We start from the raw sequence: 7573 nt of genomic DNA on the forward strand, positions 1-7573 counted from the left end.
TGAGCCGAAGTCGGATGCTCAACCGACTGAGCCATCCAGGCGCCCCTAAAAAGTATTTTTAATTACCGTAATTTTACAGTATGTATTGACATCTGGTTGAGCTAGCCTTATTCTTCTCACTCTTCTTAAGAATTTTCTTAGGGGGGCACCTGGGTGACTCAGTAGGTTAAGCATCTGACTCTTGATTTCAGCTCAGATTGTGATCTCATGGTTGGTGGGATCGGGCCCTGCGTTGGGCTCTGGGGTGACGGTGCAGAGCCTACTTGAGATTCTCTCTCTCTCCCTCTCTCTGCCCCTCCCCCACTCACACTTGTGCTCCTTCATTCTCTCACACTCTCTCAAAAGAAATAAAATAAACTTAAAAAAAAAAAAGAGTCTCTTCCCATAAGCAGCCTGAGGTGATCTCTGAAAATGGTTCGCTATTCACCTGATCCAGAAAACCCAACAAAATCAAACAAACCAAGAGGTTCAAATCTTCGTGTTCACTTTAGGAACACACGTGAAACTGCCCAGGCCATCAGGGGTACGCATATCTGAAAAGCCACCAAGTATCCGAATGACGACACTTTGCACAAGCAATGTGTTCCATTCCATCACTCCGATGGTGGAGCTGGTAGGTGGGCCCAGGCCGAACAGTGGGGCTGGACACAGGGTCAGTGGCCCAAAAAGATGGCTGACTTTTTACTGCACATGCTTAAAAATGCAGAGAGTAATGCTGAACTTAAGAGTTCAGATGGAGAGTCTCTGGTCATTGAGCACATCCAGGTGAACAGAGCCCCCAAGATGCAAGGTAGAACTCAGAGGGTTCAAAGTCGGATTAACCCATACATGAGCTCTCCCAGCCACACTCAGATGATCCTTACTGAAAAGAGCAGATTGTTCCTAAACCAGAAGAGGAAGTTGCACAGAAGAAAAACATATCCCAGAAGAAACTGAAGAAACAAAACTTAAGGCCCGGGAGTAAATTCTGCATAAAATAAGTGTAAATCAAAGTAAAAACAGAAAAAATTAAAAATAAATCAATAAAAAATAAAAAGAATTTTCTTAGAGGTACCTGGCTGGCTCAGTCAGTGGAGAGTGCAGTTCTTGGTCTTCAGATTGTGGGTTCAAGCCCCACGTTGGGTATAGAGATTACTCTAAAAAAAAAGAAAGAAAGAAAGAAAAGAAAAAAAGAATTTGTTTAGCTCTTTTTTTTTTAATGTTTATTTATTTTTGAGAGAGAGAGACAGAGGGCGAGTGGAGGAGATAGGGAAGCAGAGAGAGAGGGAGACACAGAATCGGAATCAGGCTCCAGGCTCTGTGCTGACAGCTGACAGGGCCCCAACCCATGACCTGCGAGATCATGACCTGAGCCGAAGTCTGACGCTTAACCGGCTGAGCCACCCAGGAGCCCCAATAATTTGTTTAGTTCTTAAAAACTAGCTTTTCGGGGTGCCTGGGTGGCCCGGTTGGTTAAGCGTCTGACTTCTGCTCGGGTCATGATCTCATGGTCCGTGAGTTCAAGCCCCATGTCGGGCTCTGTGCTGACAGCTCAGAGCCTGGAGCCTGTTTCAGATTCTGTGTCTCCCTCTCTCTCTGCCCCTCCCCTGTTCATGCTCTGTCTCTCTGTCTCAAAAATAAATAAACGTTAAAAAAAATTTTTAAAAAAAACAAAAAAACTAGCTTTTCTGGGGCTTATTTTTTGGGGGGAGGGGAAGCCCACATTAAATTGATACATTAATTCAGAAAGAATTAATATCTTTCTAATATTGATTTCTCTCCTTTTCTTACACAAAAGTAGCACACCACATAATCTATTCTACTCCCTTTTTTTCACTCAACGTATCCTGCAGATCTTTCCATCTCACATCATAGTTTCCTTACTCTTGTGCACAGCTGTGTGGCATTCCACTGGTAGATGTACCTTAGTCTGTTGACTGGTCCCCTGTAGATGAATACTTATTCTTTGACTCTTTTTCTGTTACAGATGTGACTCATTTTGCGTGCACCCACTACTCCACCCCGGGGTCTTTGCTCCCTTCCCCCCCCCACCCCAACCCCATATGCACATGGCTCATCTCCTTACCTCCTTTCTTCTCCAGGAAGCCTACCCGGGCCACCCGGCAATCCCAAGCTCCCTATTCCGCTCTACTCTTTTCTGTTAGCAATTACCACGTTCTAACACACTATATCATTTACTTTTACTATTGAGTTTATTATCTGCTTCCTACACCAGATTGGAAGGTTTTTGGTTTGGGTTTTGGTTTCGTTTTATCCAATTTGTTTACTCGTCTGCATTCTTGGCATCCAGAAGAGGATCCGATGTGGAATGAATAAGCACTCAGTAGTAATTGCTGAATGAATGAATGAATGAATGAATGAATATACAAGCACACTGGTAAGATAAATTCCCAGAACTGGAATTTCTGGGTCAAAATGTAAATCTTCCATTATATTTTCAAAATAATCTTTTTTATATATAATAAGGTTATTGACTTTTTTAAGATTTTTTTTAATTTTTAGGTAATCTCTACACCCAATGTGGGGCTCAATTCACAACCCCGAGATCAAGAGTCGCATGCTCCATCGACTAGCCATACGCCCCAAGCCTATTATTTTTGCATACTAAATTTGTACTTAGACACCTACTGAATTCTCTTTGTGCTACAGTTTTTAGTTGAATTTCTTACGTTTTCTGAGATATAATTGTGTCATATCACCTATAAATAATAACTATATCTCTTCTTTTTTAAATCTCTATACCTCTTTTTTGTTTCTTTGTCCACTTATTTAATTACATTGGTAAGTGCCTCTGGAACAATTTTAAATAAAATTATGCATGTGATGGTAGTGAATATCCTTGTTTTATCTTGACATTAATGAGAATGCTTTTAGTATTCTAGTATTTTATCCTTACAAATTGGCTTTTTGGCTTGAGGGGTGTGTGTGTGTGTGTGTGTGTGTGTGCAATTGTATTTTAAGAACATATCTTTCCCTTCCCGTTGTTTAGAAATTTTCTTTTTAAATTAGGCATGGACTTTGACTTTCACCAAATACCTTTGCAGCATTACGTAATAATCATGCAATTTTCTCCAATGATTTATAAGTATGGTGAATAATATCAATAACATTCCTAATATTGAACCGTCTTATGTTCTTGGTATACCCATACTCGGTTGTGGTATATATACAATTTTTATTGTTTGCTGGATTTTGTTTGCCAAAATTTGGCTTACAACTTTTGCTGTTATGAAACTAGTCTATAGTGTTCCTCCCTCCTGCTATCTTTGACAGATTGGGGTATTGATATGTAATATTCATAAAAGGCATTTGGAAGAGTTGGCCTGATAGAGTGGTTAAGAGAGTAAGTTTCTGGAACTAAACTCACCAGGTTCAAATTGGGATCTGCCATTAACAGTTGTGTAGTCCTGAAACAAGTGATTTAACTCCTTTTGCCTGAGTTTTTTTCATCTCTAAAATGAGGATAATAACTTATCTTTTTCATAGGATTATCATGAGAATTGAAGAATACAACAGAGTGCAGCTACCATGTAGGGACTCAATAAATATAAGGTTTATTACGATTATTGTCTCTAAGATCTTGAAGCATTTGAATGATGTTTTTATTTATCGCTCCTTAAAGTGTTGGTGAAGTCATCAGAGGACTTATATGACCTAGTGTTCTTGTTTTTTTTTTCCCTTGTGGGTGGGAAAACTGCTCCTTGATAACATTTTCATTTTATGTGTATGATATTTGGTCTGCTTAGAATTGAATTGATTTTCGGAGGGTCTGGGTGGCTTCTTCGGTTAATCGTCTGACTTCGGCTCAGGTCATGATCTCATCGCCGGTATGAGTTCAAGCCCCACCTTGGGTTCTGTGCTGACAGCTCAGAGCCTGGATCCGGCTTCGGATTCTGTGCCTCCCTCTCTCTCTGCCCCTCCCCCCGCTCATGCTCTGTCTGTCTCTCTCAAAAATAAACATTAAAAAAAAAAAAGAATTGAATTGAATTGTCTTCATGGATTGATTTTGGTAATTTATGGTTTCCCCAAAAAACCATCCGTTTACTTCAGGCTTTCTCACTTATTTGCATAATAGTCAATTCTTTGAAGTTTTTGCTTTTATTTGTTTGTTTTTAAATGGCTGTGGCTATTTCTTCATTGTCAATTCTTATTTTGTTTGGAAGGGTCTTAAGTTATTTTCAGTACTTCAAAAAGTCCAAAAGCTGTAGGTTTCTACTACTTAGCAACACTGGCAATTCTCCTGCTTTGAGCTAAAATGCTATCAACCTGTTCAGGTAACGGCGGTAATCTCCTGCTGATTCCAGGCACCGGTGGTAGAGTGGGGTTATAATTTAGTTACCACTTAAAGCAGATGTCCTCAATAGATACCATTTTTTAAGCCACGCATCTGTGGTAAAGGTGACAGTGGTGGGTAACAGAGGGTCCTTGGTCAACAACCACAGTCCATAACATTAAAGGTGTGTTAGCAAATATCTTCTTACTCTTGGCTGGTTTGTGTTAACCCTTGTCCGCATGGACAGAAAAGCCTTACCTAGTTTAGCAAGAGAAGGGTTCACTGCTTTTGTCCTGAAGCGCCGGTAGCTGTTGTTTCTAAGTTCTAAGAGTTCAGTTACCATGGCAACTATGCTAGCAAGCCCCAGAGTGTTTGTTAACTTTGAACAGGGTGAGTCTGGAAGGAGATACAGAAGAATGGAAAGACCTTGGTGTGACCCATTCATTCATTCTCTTGGCATTGGGGATACCCATGTGAACAAGACAGACAAAAGCCTAGCAAGACTTACAGATTGTAAAGAGTCATGTAGACCCATACTCCACTGCCAGCGCTGAGGGGTTTTTTTTTTTTGTTTTGTTTTGTTTTTAGTTTATTTTTGAGAGCATGAGAGAGAGTGAGAGAGTGTGAGTGGGGGGAGGGGCAGAGAGAGAGGGAGAGAGAGAATCCCAAGCAGAGAGAATCCCCGTGCTGTCAGTGCAGAGCCCCACATGAGGCTTGATCTCACAAATCGTGAGATCATGACCTAAGCGAAAACCAAGAATCCGAAGCTTAATGGACTGAGCCACCCGGGGCGCCCCCAGCCCTGCCTCTTAATAGCTGTGCGATGTTGGGCTGGTCACTAAGCCTCCCAGAATCTCCTCTGCAAAATGGAGCTATTAACATATACCCTGCAGGTGGTTCATAGAACGGCTCTGAGGCACCTGGACAAGAGCCAGTGCTATATAAACATTGGTTCGCTTCCTCTTAGACGAGTCCAGCCATTCACAGGCTGTGTGACTTGGGAGAAGATATTTTATCTGCTCGGAGCTTCCATTTCCTCCCGGATATTGTCTAAAGTCCCTCCTGACTCTGGGAGCCTTGGACCCTGAAGGGTTAAATATGGAGGTTTGACTGTCTGCTCCACCCCCCCCCCCTTTCCTTCCCAAGCAGAACCAACCAGACCCGGAAGTACAGGTTCCAGGGCAGGGCTGATTTCAGATGTGAATCCCATGCTTGTCAGACCAGATTTCCTGGTTTGGGATTTGGGCAATCCAGTTGCTCTAACCTGATCTCACAGGGGACACATCCCTTTGCTTCTCTTGGCTACTCCAGTCCAAGGGGAATGGAGACTGCTGGACCCAGTGGAGAATAGCAGCGGGGGTCAGCGCACAGGGCAGGGAGCTACAGAGCCCTGCATTAGGTGCTTCAGAGGTTTTGTTTGTTTCATTGAGGTAAAATTCACATAACACAAAGTTAACTATTTTATTCATTTTTTAAAATGCTTATTTATTTTTGAGAGAGAAAGAGACAGAGAGAGAGAGAGAGAGAGCAGGGGAAGGCAGAGAGAAAGGGAGAGAGAATCCCAAGCAGGCTCTGTGCTGACAGCCCAATGCGGGGCTGAATCTCATGAACCATGAGATCATCACCTGAGCCAAAGTCTGACTCTTCACCAACTGAGCCACCCAGGCGCCCCTAAAGTTAACCATTTTAAAGTGTATCATTCAGTGGCATTTTGTGCATTTTCAATGTTGTGCAACCATCACCTCCATCTAGTTCCAAAACATTTTCATCACTGTCACAGCAGATCTTGGACTCATTAAGTAATCACTCCTTTTTTCCCTCTTTCTCCAACCCCCGCAACCACTAATCTGCTTTCTGTCTCTATAGATTTAAATTTCCCTATTCTGGGAGTGCCTGCTTGGCTCAGTCGGTGGAGCGTGCGACTCTTGATCGCAGGGTGTTGAGTTCAAGCTCCATGTGGGGTTTGGGGCCTACTTTAAAAAAAAATTGTAAATTTACCTACTCTGGATATTTCATATAAATGGAATCATACACTATGTGGCCATTTGCAGCTGGCTTCTTTTACCTAATGTGTTCTTGAGGTTTCCTTGTTACAGCTGAATAATACTCCATTGTATAGGCATCCCACATTTTACACATCCTTTCATGTGCTGATGGACACCTGAGTCGTCTCCACCTTTTGTCTATGGTGAATAGTGATGCTGTGAACATTCATAGACAAGTATTGGTTTGAATCCCTGTTTTCAATTCTTCGAAAGGGCATATACTCTTGGTAGGACTTCCATTCTGTCAAGCTGGGAGAATAATCAGCCTTTCTCACCGTCTGGTGTGAGGATCAAGGGTGAGGGAAAAATAGTAGTAGTACTTACTAACAACTCCCAAATTTATGTCAGTAGCCTGTTAAATATCTCTGTGTGGCTAACATCTGTATCTTAATACATCCCAAACTGGGGGTGCCCGGGTGGCTCAGTCGGTGGAGCCTCCGACTCTCGAGTTTGGCTTAGGTCATGATCTCAAGGTTCATGAGATCGAGCCCTGCATTGGGCTCTGCCCTGATGGTACAGGGCCTGCTTGGGATTCTCTCTCTCTCTCTTGCTCACGCATGTGTGTTCTCTCTCTCTCGAAATAACTAAACTTAAAAAAAAAATTTCTTTTATTTTTTTCTAAATTTTTTAACGTTTATTTATTTTTGAGAGAGAGACAGAGCATGAACGGGGGAGGGTCAGAGAGAGGGAGACACAGAATCTGAAACAGGCTCCAGGCTGAAACAGGCTCCCCGACGCAGAGCTCGAACTCACGGACCTCGAGATCATGACCTGAGCCGAAGTTGGACACTCAACCGACTGAGCCACCCAGGCACCTCCCAAAAAAATTTTTTTTAGAAAATTACATCCAAACCTGACCCCTTGATCTCCTCCCCAAACCTGCTTCACCTGCAGCCTCCACCTTCAGGGGGCCACTGATCCCTTCCACTTGTTCAGATCTCAAACCCCACAATCATCCTGGACCCTCTCTCCCTCTCACATTCCACATCCAAACCCTCAGGAAACCAAGCTGACTTTTCAAAATACACCCAGAATCTGACTACCCCTCACCACCGCCCCTGCCAGCACACTCAGCACACCGGCCACCGGGATTCTGTTCTTCTCACCCCCCTCTCCCCCTGCAGTCTCGGCTCAACCTGGCAGTGCCTTGTCCTTCTCATGAGTAAGTAGGATCCTGTCATTCTTCTGCTAAAAACTCAGCAGCTCTTCTTCGCTCAGAGTAAACTTTAAGTTCGCGGCGGTGGCCAGCAATGTC

At 43.0% G+C, this 7573-nt stretch overlaps 1 pseudogene; it reads left to right on the plus strand.

Annotated features, from left to right (window-relative positions):
- Positions 1-411: 411 nt before the first annotated feature.
- Positions 412-980, plus strand: LOC124502002 (60S ribosomal protein L17-like; annotated as a pseudogene).
- Positions 981-7573: the final 6593 nt, after the last annotated feature.

This window comes from Lynx rufus, unplaced genomic scaffold, assembly GCF_022079265.1.
Source record: "Lynx rufus isolate CCGP_SWC_20201006 ecotype Redwood Valley unplaced genomic scaffold, mLynRuf1.p SCAF_7, whole genome shotgun sequence".
NCBI lineage: Eukaryota > Metazoa > Chordata > Mammalia > Carnivora > Felidae > Lynx > Lynx rufus.